General features: G+C 53.2%; 1 protein-coding gene across 1 annotated transcript in view; it reads right to left on the reverse strand.

The window, feature by feature from the left end:
• FAU (FAU ubiquitin like and ribosomal protein S30 fusion) overlaps window positions 1–13,681 on the reverse strand; it is a 380,300-nt gene that overhangs the window by 262,219 nt on the left and 104,400 nt on the right. The window lies entirely within an intron of this gene.

The following is a 13,681-nucleotide window of genomic DNA, read 5'->3' on the forward strand; positions in this document are numbered from 1 at the left end:
TGTAGCGGCAAGCACCCCAGTGTCCCCAAGGTGCCTGCTCACACAGGTTCTTGGATCTGCTTTGTTAAAGGAAAGCAACTCAAAATGGATTAACAAGCTTACTTTAATCAGTCAGACATATATTGTTTACCTTGTTCAGGAGAAAAGGTCAGCACCCTGAACCTCAAAGTATACAGGCATAATTATCAAGACAGAAACATCAAGTAGACAGATTTCCAAACTGTCCAACCATTACATCCATACCCAGTCAACATCTGGGTTTCCACATTCTGGGTTTTTCAAAGCCGGGGGGCTCAGGAAAACGGCTTCCCAGAATCCATATCAAATCACAGAACACTTCTCAAAGTGAGCCCCAAAACAAAGCTACACATCAGGGCTTATATAGCCTTCTCCTGGCTCAGAGAATGTAACAACCTTATTGACTCACTGGCCAATCAAGAAGTATCTACTGAAAAACAAGCCTCCCACCCCAGGCTTCAGGTGCACATTAGCCTAGGGGCAGGGAAGATCTTTAAAATTTACATTTCCATTACAGGCGGCCAGGTAGCACAGCAAGGAAGAGCTCTGGCCCCCTTCCAAGTTCAGTTTTATGACACATGTGAGACCTTAAGAAATGAGAGGACCAGATGGTCACCCTAAATCTGTGCCCTTCCTGGGCCTTGGTTTGCTTATCTATAAAATTAAGAGCTGCCTGGCTGTAGACACTCAAGGCCCAGGCTTCTGGAGCACTCTTAGCCACAGAGCCCAGTGGGTAAACCTGGCTTGGACCCAGTTTGTGGAGGAGGAAATCGAATTCACATACAGTGACTTGCCCAAGGACACAGACTTTGGTCCTAATCACACACCTGGTTGGTTCTACATTAGAATAGGCTTCTGCAGGACCAAGGAAACGCCACATGACTTCGTGGCCCTAGAAACTCTGGTTGCTGCAGAATGTTGTCATCTCCCAGTTTCTCTACTGGAAATCCTGCCTGTTGACTCATGCTGAACCCAATTGCCAAGAACAGGTATTCACTCCTAAAATGGCTATCTTCTATCCATTAGCAGGCAAGATGCTCATTCAGCAAGCTGTCTGTTAGGCACAGGAAGCGGAGACAACAACAAGCCCTGCCTTCGAGCTTAGGTCCGGGTAGGAAATAAGGCACATCAGCAAAGATTTACTGAGCACCTCCTCCGTGTTGGGCGCTGGGCTGTGTGATGCTCAGTCTTGGAGAAGATGGGATCTGGCTGGTACTTGAGGGAAGCCAGGAATCAAAGATGGAGGAGGGAGCCAGTTCCAGGCCCAGGGGGGCAGCCAGGGAAAACAAACAGAGGCAAGATGGTGAGGGTTGGGCAAGAAGCAACAAAGACTGGTGTTAGTGAATGGCAGAGGACTTGGAGGGAAGATTGGAGAGAGGAGGCTGAGGTAGGAAGCCAGAGGAGGTCACAGGTTTACGGGGTGGGGTGGGGGCTCAGGGTGACATCATTAGACTGAGTGAAGAATGGGTCGGAGTGGGGAGAGACCAGCAGTGGGCTGGGTGCACACCAGTGGGGTGGCAAGAGGGGCATAAGGGAGAGAGACTACAAAGGATGTGGAAAGGCCTTGGCACCATATTGGATGGTGGGGAGTCGGGGCTGACGCCTGGTTGAGAGCCCGAGGGGCCGAGAGGAGGATGTTGCCCTCTACGGTAACAGAGAAGGCTGGGGGGTAGGGGGCTGTTACAGTCTGTTCTGGATAGGTTGGGTTTACCATCTCTCCTGGACATCCCATCCTGTGTCCAAAGGCTACTGGGGGTGCAAGCGTGGAGGTCTGCAGAGACTAGACGAGGGGCAGCACTGCCTAGTAGACAGGACTTTGGATGTAGGATCAAGAAACCCTGGGTCCAGACACCACCCACCCATGCTTGGCACCTCATAACCTCTGGGGCTGCTCATCCATCTGCCAAGTGGAGAGCCTGAGCCCTGGGCTTAGCACTTTGCAAATGAGCCAGCTGTGGCTGAGGTCCATTTATTGTTGTCAAAATATTTGTAAAATAAATGCAAATTTGGGGTGTGAAGAGCTCTCTGGGGTGGATTAGTTGGGGGGGGCAGATAGACCTCGTGAGGATGAGCCTAGAAAAAAAGATTGTGTCCTGGCAGAAGGAGATTGGTAATTACATGCTTTTGTCGACTGGCCACTGCACTTCCCAGAGGCAGGGTGGTCCCGGAAGGAATCCTGGAGTCATCAGGAAATCCAGATTCCAAAAATGCATCTTCCATGGACCTGGACCAAAAGCCTTTCACATGCTCTGGGCCTCCATTTCCTCATTTGCTCTCAGTGGCTTCTAAAGTCCTTTCCCAGGCTGCCGTTTGAGCTCTTATGCAGAAGGCAGGGCTGGCAGTCAAGCTGAGTGTTGGTCAGGTCTGAGATTCTGTCCACCCCAACACTTAAACACAGGCACACACGGGCTGGGCTGCCTTCAGGCCTGTATTCTAGCTAGTTAACTGCTCAGACCCGAGAGCCAAGGGTCAGCTTCCTTTCCTGAATGACCAATCAGTTTCATCCACATCTTTATTTCTTCTTCTGAAACCCCGGGGACAATCTCATCATTGTCTCAGTGGGTCTTTACTAAGTGTTTTCTATGTTCCAGGTCCTTGACTCGGGGCTGGCCAAAGAAAGTCAGGATCTGACAGAAAAGGGATGTGGTGTGGGAGGGAGGGGAAGCTGGCAAAGGCCTCCTGTGGAGGCCAGGGCTTGAATCCTTGCATTCTGTACTTTGGAGGCTGAGCCCTTGGGAAGCCTGGAGCTAACTCCCATTTTCTGGGGGAGAAGGGGAGTTTATTTAAGTCTCTGAGCTCATGCTCATGGTCACGCACTAGAGTCAGGGCCTTGTTAAGAACTCCCACATGTTCAGAGCAGGAAGCTGAGGGGGGCAGCACCAGCTAGGTCTTTGTATTTTGTCTGAAGAGTGAGATCAGCACTGTGAAGGGTTTGGGAAAACCATCTTGGAATCATCAGGAAAGGTGCCGGCCATTGGCCCCACCCTTCCTGGCTTCAGATGCCAGTTCCCATCCACAGACCCCACTGAGGGGGTCCTCTGAGGTGCTCCTTCAGGATACACCAAGCCTGGTGTTGATATGATCACACACATGCAGGGCCCAAAGACTGAGAGCCAGGGAAAGCTTCAGAGAACATCTAAGCCTACCCTTTCATTTAACAGATGAGGAAACTGAGATTTACCCAGGATCACACAACTGGTGGGTGTCTGAGGTCACATTTGAACTCAGAGCTTCCTGACTCTAGGGCCGGCACTCTATCCATTGTTTCACCGAGTGTCTATATGTCAACTATCTCCAAGTTTAGAGGAGGGCTTCCACCTCCCCAGAGTGTGCTCTCCCTGTCTCCCCCAAGAAGCTCAGAACCAGCCCGCTCCATCCCTCGCACAGGTACGGCATCACCCTCAACCTCCTCTCCACCAATCAGAGTCATGTTTCCCTCTTTTTACCAGCAAACAATCCCAAGCTGTTCCTCTTCTATCCCTCTGGGGTGGAAACCAGGTCACACATTCTGATGGGAGAGACAATACATATAAGAAAATGGCAGCCAGGGAGGGGAAGCTTGGTCTGAAAAGTAACAGGGATGGTGAGTGGGGGCCATTGTCAGAGGCCGTTGGCCAGACATGTCCCATCCAGGAACAATAGCAATGTTGATCTGATCTTAGATCGAGGTTCACAGGTCCAGAACTTGGAGGGGGTTAGGGAAGAGGACGGTAGAGTCAGGCATGCTGGGGGCCCCAGAATTAAGACACCAGACAATCAGAAGAGCTGGCCCTGCTCTGCCCATGCTCCAGGGCCATCTCTGTGGGGAAGGGAGGTAAGGGCTACCGCCAATGCCTATCCACGGTCTGCATCCTAAGCCAAGCGCCCCATCCTTTTCTAAGCCTCTGGATTGTCTAGGTCTATCCTTTGTACCTTCTGGACACCAAGGTTTAGGTTGGCTTCCTGCCACCTCCTGCCCTCTTGTTCCTTATTCAGAAGGCTTGGGCAGCTCTCTGGGGTCAGGTACAAGCTCCAAAGCCCAACCTATAAGGTCCTCTATGAGGGCCTTTCACCTCATCACCTTGAGGGGCACCTCAATCTTGACATTGCACACCCACCTTGGTGTCTTTATACAGCCTTCCCCCACTAGGGAAGGCGTCCCTTCCTCCTCGGCCTGTAGGACCCTCCTCCGCTACACGGAGCCTTCCTTGACCCTCCAAATATCTGATATCTCCAGATATCAGCTCTTTCCCTCTGTGGTCATCCAAGAGCTTACTTTGTACCCAGCACAAAACACAGCCCTTGCCCTCAGAGAGCTCATGTTCTAATGGGGAGACATGTAAATACATATATGTATGTATATGTGTATATATTATGTGTTTGTGTGTGCACACATACACACACAAGATCTGTATAGTGCAGATAGGCACTAATCCAGGGGAAGGGGTTTGGGGAGGGGGAGTTTGGGCTGAGGGCAGTCTCCAGCACCCAGCACAAGGGACTTAATAAATCTGCCAAATTACATTAAACTTCCCAACAAGATAGGCTCCTGCAATCCTGGCCAAGAGGACTCTGGCGTGGACTGGGGGTGTTTGTCCAGAATGTTGCCAGGATGACTCACGCCTCCAGGATGGACCAAATGACCACAGCACGCCTCCTGACTCAGAGTTTCCAGGATTCCCAGGCTCCCAAAGATCTATTGCAGACAATAACCTCATTGAGAAAGGAGAGAGGTTCGTGCTGGCCAAGTTACCCAGGCCGGGCTTCCTGGAGGAGTGGGCTTGGGTGGGGCAATTGTGTGCCTCTCTGCTTCACCTTCTCCCCTCCTCCACAGCCCCCTTACCATCTTTCTCCCTGTGTTTCCTCCCCACCCTCCTTCCCAGTTCTGGGCCCATGAACCATGATCTAAGATCAAATCAACAACGCTATTGTTCCTGGATGGGACTTGTCAGTCGCCTCCCCAGTGGCCCCCACCCACCATCCCTGTCCCTTCCCCTCCCTGGCTCCCATTTTCTTGGGATGGGGAGAGAAGGACCTTCCCAAGGATGGGAGCAGCCTGAGCAGAGAGGCAGCTAACATAATTCCCATAGAGGCCTAAGGGGGCCCCTCTTAAACAACAGTCAGACAAGAAATGACACGATTGGAGGGGCTAGGGGCTGTAGAAGGTGCTGGTCATCTGTTATCTAAAGGGCTGATAAAATGGGATCCATAGGCTCTAGATCTGGAGCTGGAAGGGAATGGACAGGTCATTTAGATGAACCTCCTCATTTTACAGATGGATAAACTGAGGCCTGAGAATCAAGTGACTTGCTCCAGGTCACACAGGAAGTCCATGGTTCGGCCAGGATTTGGACTCAGGGCCTAAGACTCCAAGTCCAGCAGCCCCATGCTGCCTCCCTGCTGTGTTTGATTGCTTGGCCCCAGAGAACAAAATTAGAAGCAACCTATGCGAGCAACAGGCGGACCCCCACCTCACCAAGCTGCTATGATAGCATGGTCCAAAGGGCCCTGGTTCTAGAGTCAAAAACCTGGGTTCATCATGCCTCTGATGCCCGCTACCCATGTGGCCTTGGCCAGTCACTGGGCCCCATCTTCCCATCTGTAAAATGAGAGAGTTGGACTGGATGGCCGCTGGGGCCTGCATCTACAGAGTCTCCTCCCTGGGCCCCCCCAGACACTTCCTCCAGGGTGGACAGCTCTGCCCCCCCCCCCACACACACACACAACGCCCTGGTCTGGAGCCCACAGGCGGCCAGTGTGGCTAGCCCAGCTCCAGAGTTCGCTGCTGCCACGAAGTCAGGGAGACAGGTGGCGGCTTGGGAGAGGAACGCTTCCCAGTAACACAGGGATGCTGGAGTTGCCAAGGTCAGAGGCTGAGCTCACGGGGGACCAGAGGGACCTTTCCCTCTCAGTGGGGGCGCCCAGGGCGGTCTGTGGATGCCTTCTCAGAGCCCTGCTCTTAAATGCATGAGACACAAAGACACGGGATGACGGGAAGGCACAGCAGGAGTAGCCCAGGGGAGTAGCTCCTGGTGTGGGCACAGGCTGGCCTGGACGGCTCAGACCCTTCCTGTGTCTCTGAAGGGAAGGGAGGCGTGAAGGGCTTTCTGCACAGGTGGTCTCTGTGATGCCTAGCTCACACATGAGAACCGGCAGAGGTCAGGGAGAGAAGGTGTGCGCAGCAGGGCTTGCTATGCGGTGTCCGGCCAGCAGATGGCGCGTGAGCCCCACTCTCCTGTCTCTGGCTGGCCTTGGCTATGCAATTCTCTGCAATGCAGCAAAATGCAGGGAGGTGGCTGGTGGGGACCTCTGAGAGTGGCTGGTCCAAGGCCCCTCATTTTACAGTAGAGGAAACAGGCTGGGGGCAGTTGAATTGAGCATAAGGGAGTCAGTCTGTGAGGCTTGATTAGCATTCACTGCCCCGGGTCGGCCTGGTCTGGGGCAGGACAAAGGAGCCAAGCTGGCCTCCAGCCCAGAGCTGACTCTGGATGGGGGGGTAGCAGGGCCACTGTGGGATCAAGAGATGGGAGATCTGAGGCTGGAGGGGGCCAAGGAGGCTGAACTGGGAGCTCAGAGCTAACACTGGGATTTATGGGGGAACTAATTCTCAGGGCAGCTGGTCAGTGCAACTGGAGTCAGGAAGACCTAAATTCAAATCCAGCCCCAGACATTTCCTCGCTGTATGACCCTGGGTAAGTCACCTAACCTCTGCCTCAGTTTCTTCATCTGTAAAATGAGGATAAGATCCACTTCCACAGCTTGTCGTGAGGACAAATGAGGTAACAATTGTAGAGCACTTAGCACAGGGTCTGGCACACAGAAATGTGGTGTTATTATTATTATCATGCCATTAGAACCTGTGAGACTCTAACTGGGACTTACCCAGGGGCTAAATGCTTCTGCTCCCCTGGAGGTGGCAGGGAGGAGGCCCGGCCCCTGGAGCCCTCATCTGTCCCTCTTGGCCAGTCCCTGCCTCTCTCTTCTTGGAACTGCTCCTCCCGCCCCAGGGACTGGCTGCTCCAAGAACAGGTCTATTTTTAACCAGGGGCAGAGTGCTATTTGAGGCAGGGAGACTAAGCCTGCAGTCTCGGAGACAAAGTTGCCTTCTTTTTCCAAGGCTTCTGACTAAATCCCCCAAGTATCCCACCTGCCGTTCCTGGGAGGGGCAGAGAAGAGGGGTTTTCTGAGGGCCCAGGCCAGGCAGGGCTGGTGATCTCAGTGTCCTGGCCACTCTGAGAGCTGGGTCACTGTGGAGGCTTAGACTCCACCCCGCCATGGGCTGTAATTCCAGCAGAGGAAAAATCTTGTTCTGTGAGGCTGTAGTGCCCCAGAAGGCTGCCCAGGTTTTCTTACAAATTAATCAATCAACGAGCCTTCATTAAATGCCTACTGTGTGCTGGGCCCTGTGCACATGTGTGCTGTTGGGTATAAGGTTTTGAGGTACAAAAGCTGGGGAGCTGAGTACCCCAGAGGAAGTCACACTGGCACCAGAGTTTGTGGTTTACAAAGTGACTTCCCTACAACAGGAGAGAGAGAAGAAAGGGAGACAGAGAGAGGGACAGAGGGAGACCGAAAAACAGAGAGTGAGGAGAGAGGGAGAGTTAGAGAAAGAGGGGAAGAGAGAGACTATATATAATTTTTCATTTTACAGATAAGGGATCTGGGTCTCGGAGAAGGGGAAGTCCCACACCCCCTGGAGCTGGGCCAGCTTGTGGCCTCCAAAGCCAGGACACATAAAGGGGAGGGGAAGGAACAAGCATTTCTGTAGCGTTCACTGTGCTGGGCTTGGTTTGGTGCGTTTTTTGTTACAGATATCTCGCTTGGCCTGAAAGCTGGCCTGCCCTGCACCTTCCTGCACCCAACTCCTGTTTCCAGAGCACAGAGCAATGGTGTGTCTTCTGGAGTGAAGTCATTGAGTTCCTGTTGGCTGCAGGGCTATGGGCTGGGCACTGGGGCAGGTTCCGAGCTGAGGTAATGTGGCTGTTGAAATTTGCAGTAAAGAGAAACTGGACACGTTCCATTTAGTAGCAAGGCCGTTGTTTAGCTGTGCCCAACTCTTCTGATCCCATTGGGGGTTTTCTTGGCAAAGACACTGGAATGGTTCACCGTTTCCTTCTCCAGCTCATTTTACAGATGAGGAAACAGAGGCAAACAAGGTGAAGTGACTTGTCCAGGGTCACACAGTTACTGTCTGAGGCCAAATTTGAACTAAGGTCTTCCTTAGACTCCAGACCCAGCACTCTGGGCCTGTGGTGCCCCCCAGCTGCCAATTAGCACCGAGGACCCCGTGGAGACTTTATAGAGCTTTCTTATAGTCCACAAGGAGGAACTGAGGCAAATGACAAAATCTGAGTAACATGGGTGTTACTGATGCCTGGCTGGTTGGCGCAGAGGGTGCTGACCACCAGCAGTATCTGCCTGCACACGGCCGGCTAACGCGTTTCGGACATCTTGAGCAAGGACAAGAATAGGGAAATCATGACTGGAAATAAGACAGAAACAGAGAACCTGTTTCTGGGAAAGGGGAACCATCTCTGCGCAGAGAACGCCCCTTTTCTCTGATTGGCTGGGCATTACAAAAGCTTGGGGCGCAGCCGGCTAGTCACGCCCCCAGTACCAGAGCTTGGCAACCCGAGGCAAGCTGGTGATTTTCCATGAATCCAAATGAGGAATTAACTCACATAAAAAAGGGAACTTTGGGGACTCTCACAGAAGAAGCCGCCACTTAAACTCAGCAAAGCTAACAAATTACTAATGCCAGCTGGCTTGACTGGCTTTAACAATTCACAGCAGGCCTCTGCTCAAAAGCAAGGCTGAGAATGGCGATGAAGCAGAATTCCCAATTTGCATTTCAGTGAGACACTCTCCCTTGCCCTCACTGGGCCACTGTCCCCAGTACGACCAACCCAACGATACTCGGGAAATAGCGAAGGTCTGAAGGGGAAGTGGTGGGGGCTGCAGACCAGGGAGCCATCCCTGCAGGTGGTGGCCTCGGAGGCAGCTTTCAGGGGCGCACAGCAGGAGTGGAGGCGCAGACCCAGGAGACCCAGGAGACCCAGGTCCACAGGAACTGAGGCTGTAACATGATCAGCCCTGGCTGACTTAGCTCTTCCCAGCAATGCAATGATTTCAGATGATGCTCAGTTTGACGGAAATGCCGGCCACATTCAGAGAAAGGACTGTGGAGGCTGAATGCACATCAAGGCATAACATTTGCACTTCTGCCTGGGTTTTTCCTTTTGTCCACAACGTGGCTAATGTGGAAATGTTTTACATGACTGCACATATAACCTATAGTAGATTGCCATAATGGGGAGGGGAGAGGGAAGGAGAAAAATTTGGAACTCAAAATCTTCCAAAAACTGAATGTTGAAAATTGTACTTACATATAATTGGAAAAAAGATTAAAATATTATTTTAAAAATATAAAGAATACACAGTAATTCAAGATCCAGGGAGGGACCAGACCCAGCGAAGGCCAGAATTTCGTCCAGTGTGGCCAGATGGCAGAGTGAGTAGGAGCCATATGGGATGAGGCTGGAAAGGCTGTAGAGGTCCTTGAATGCCAGCTTAAAGAGCTGGAACAAGAGCTCCTGGAGGGCTTGTCTGGGGAGAAGCAGGAAGTGAATCCGCCAAGCTGGGGCGGCCACAGGCTTGTTTGGACACGTTTCCATGGAGAACCACCTGGGGTTTTCGGGTGGAATCTGTGAGAGCACTCCTCTGGCAGAAAATTGAACAATGTGGGCTAGCCCCTTGGGCCTCCATCTCATCACTAGGCCTCTGGGATCCTCCTGGGCCTCCCGGGCAGCCAAGTGCGATTTCTCCACCCTCCTCCCAAACTACTCTGTCACTAGTTTGTCAAAACAGTTAATATCTATCATCGAATCTCTGGCTTCTCCCCAGGAATGCCGATTCTGAGAGGGGAGGGACCTGCCTGGCTCAGCACAAAGGCCAGGTACTGAGCAGATGACTGAAAACAAGTTCTGAACAGACTATCATGGAGTGATCAGACCTCTCTTGAGGACCTTCTATACTGAGGGACTGGAGGGGCACATAAAGACATGGCTTGCAAAGGAAACTGAAAAGAAAGAGGAGGGGTGGCTAGGTGGCCCAGTGAATAGAGCATGGGCCCTGGAGTCTGGAGGACCCGAGTTCAAATCCGGCCTCAGACAGTTACCACAAAAAAACTGGCCGTGTGACCTTGGGCAAGTCACTTAACCCCAATTGCCCTACCTTCCCCTCTCCAAAAAAAAAAAAAAAGAAAGGTTTTCCCTTGCAAGTTCACTGGTTCCCTGAAATCTAAAGGGCCAGCGATTCTCTAATTGCCCCCAGGCAATTGGAACAAAAGGATCTTGGCCTAGACCACAGAGGGAGGGAGGCGACCAAGCCTGATTGTCCTCTGTACCCCCCAGAACTCCCTTCCAGAACCCTGTTGTGCCAAATGTTAGAGACTGAGACAGCAGGTCACCTTATTTTGGGGGTGACAATTGAGGTCAAACTTCTGGAACTTGAAGCAGGCAAACCCCTCCCCCAGATGAGAGAGTTGGAGCCGGCAGCACAGAACCAGAGAAGCCAGAGTGGGTCTGTGACTCATCAGCTCTAAAGCTGTCCAGGATGGCATCTCTGCTGAAAGGCTGGGGGTGGGACGTTCCAGCGTTCAGAGGGCCTTCAGCATGCCCTCTGAGGGCGCAAGGCTGTAGGAATCACCGAAGCCAGATTGGAGATCAGGCCCAGCTGACACCAAGCCTGGCACATAGTAGGTCCAAGCACTTTTCCTACCACGCCTCTCCTTTACATAGGAGTCCTTAATAATTGTTCCTGGAATAGCTGCTGAGATGGGCCTTGGGGCTCCCCCTTCCCACCCCGAAGTTCCACAGCATTTTTCCCCATTGGAGCTTGTCCTCTCTGTATCTCCAAGGCCCGGCACATAGTAGGTGGTTAATAAATGCTCCATCACGGCTGAAAGTATCTCCTTCCTTTAAACCTCCCTGTTTCAGAAATCCTTCCTGTCGCCCTCTCCATTCCTCTCTCCTTCCTTCCCTCCTTCCCCAGCCCTTAACTTTAACTCAGAGGCTTCTCAGCAGCTACAGGCTCAGAGATCCAGATCTGTGAAGGACCCCCAAGGGCATCTACACCAGCTTCCTCATCTTACAAAAGAGGGAACTGAGGCTTGGAGGAACTGGGTCAGTGGCCCAGGTCACACAGCACAGAGTGTCCTCTGGCCTCGGGGGCTGTGTCCCTCCCATTCAGCCCCGCTGCAGGTAACTGGCTCAGGCCTGCTTCAGCTGTAAAGCTTGATTTCATTGATAGCATTGCTCCCTCTGGCCGGCCCTCCCTTGAAAAAGTGGGCTTGCCAAAGCTGCCACCTCTGTGGCCAAGTGCCCAGAGCCCCCATGCCCAAAGAGGGCAGGGGCTGGGCAGCACCGTACTGGGAGCTGAGGGGCCTCACCATGACAGTCCCTCCATCTTTGGCTGATGATCCCCAGGCTCTCCCCCTCACCTCTGCTTCCTGGAATCTCTGGGTTGCTTAAGATTCAACTTAACAGCACAGCTCCCAATTCCCCCAGCTTCTAGGTTACCTTATGAGGACTCTGTGTCCCTTTGCCTCAGTCTCCCCATCTGTAAAATGAACTGGATAAGGAAATCACTTCAATTTTACTCCAATAGCTTTGCCTAAAAAAAAACCCCACATGTGGTGACAAAGGGCTGGGCGCGACTAGACAACAACTTTTCGGTTTATGTGTGCTGAGATGCCTGGTGGCTAAGCACATAGAGGATCAGCTAGCTAACTTGGGGCAGCTCCTTCCCTGGGAGGCCAGACCACCTGCTGTGTCTTGGGTAGCCTTCCTTCCTGGTAGCCACCCCTTCCTGACCCCCACGGCCAGGGTCCAGAGCAGGGCTTGTGGTCCTGGCCCAGGCCCCGGGCACGATTTGACAGGAGCATCCTGGGATGGGGAGCCAGGCTCTTCGGCCTCCCTCTCCTCTCCCACTGCCCCACTGCAGAAGGACATGGAAAGTGGCCATGCCTGGAGAGCAGTTGTTCTGTGGGCGCTGGTCTCTTTGCTGTTAGGATGGGGGGGGGGGCATGTAGGGAATTGTTCCATCCCCCTCTAAAAGGCACAGAAAGACCTCTGACACCCACTGGAAGCCCCAGGGCCAAAGAAACCAGGATGAAAAGGCAAACATTCCTTTTCCTCTCTCCCTCCCTGTCTACCTTCCTGCTCTCCCCTGAGCCCCCCAGCAGGGTGGGAAGGGAGGAAGGAAGGGGGGGAGGGGAGAGGATGGAAAACACTGTGGCTGTGGTCTCATCCTGGCCCGTCCAAACATGCCGACCTGCAGCCTGGACCAAGCCTTGTCTCTCAGTCCTCCTCTGCACACCCAGGTACCCCACCCCCATCCTCATGGAGGCCTCTCTGGTCTGTGCAAACTTTCCCCCCTGGGGAATAAGCCTTTCTATCGTGCACCTACTACCTGCAGGCTCAGGCTGACCTCTGGGCTGATATCTCATCCACCTGGGTTCCTGCATTGTTGCCTTCTGAGTTAGTCGACTTCCCCACAAACTAATTTCTACATCACCAGATTATTATAGGGAGAAGGCAGCATGTCCGTCCCAGCTCTGTCCCCATGGCTCCACCCTTCCTCTCTCCCACTCTGTCCCTCCCTGAGTCTCTGTCCCTCCCTGAGTCTCTGTGTCTCCCTCTCTCCCTCTCTCCCCTTCCCTGTATTCACCCACCAGGTGCCTGCCCTTTTGTGGGCAGCCCTGGCACTGTCTTTTTCTCCGGCTTCTCTCCTCCTGGCCACATCTCATTTCCAGCTTTTTTGTGGTTGTGAGCAATGACCACTTTTGTCCCTCTGGGATTTTTCCTGCCCCAGCAATCTCTGGTTTATAGCTCTGACAAACGGTTGCTAAGGACAGTCGGAACAATCCAATGCTTTCTCTTGCGTAATTCCACCTTGTTTTCCAGAAAGACAGCTGGGGATTGGCCTGCCCCTTCTCCCCCAGCTGCCGCAGAGGGTTCTGGGAAGGGGCGGCTCTGGCTTCCTCCCCTCATCACCCCCTCCTCACCTCTCCTAGCCAGAAGCCTCAGCCCTGCCTCATCTTCCTACAAAGGCTAACAACATCCCCTTTTCCTGGAGACAGCGCTTTGGGGCCCATGCTGGAACCCTGAGGGTGGGAGAAGGCCCAAGGGCCTCCATGAGTTTCTATGATCGGTTTCTTTCTTCAGGCATGACCCAGCCTGGCCAGTTCCTTGGGCAGTCTCTGGTTCTGGTGACCCCGCAGAAGGCTGGGTCAGGAAAGATGCTGAGTCTCTGGGGGTTTTTAGGACAGGCCTAATTAGACCTCATGCTTCACTTGGCTTGTTCCTTGTTGAAAACTAGGTGATGGCTAAGGCTTGGGTCATCATGTGGGGCCACTTAAAATTCCTTTCCCAGGCACTGTCCCCGAGGATAGACTGGCCGGCTGAGCCCAGAGGCCCCTGGTGCTCAAGATGAGGAGGCTGCACCCAAGGGGGCTTTGAAGCCAGGGCTCAGACTGCAGAAGAGCTGCTGTGGGCACTGTCCCTAGGCCGGGGTCCCCTGCCCCTGCTGCCCCAACCCTTCCTCTAAATAAAAGGCCACCAAGGCCAGCTGGACGCCCAGGGGTGGGGCAGCAGCTGCTGGGATGGAGGACAGGCCAGGGCTT

The sequence above is a fragment of the Petaurus breviceps genome, unplaced genomic scaffold (genome assembly GCF_028583685.1).
Source record: "Petaurus breviceps papuanus isolate PSGF00001 unplaced genomic scaffold, PetGlider_PUasm1.0 90721, whole genome shotgun sequence".
NCBI lineage: Eukaryota > Metazoa > Chordata > Mammalia > Diprotodontia > Petauridae > Petaurus > Petaurus breviceps.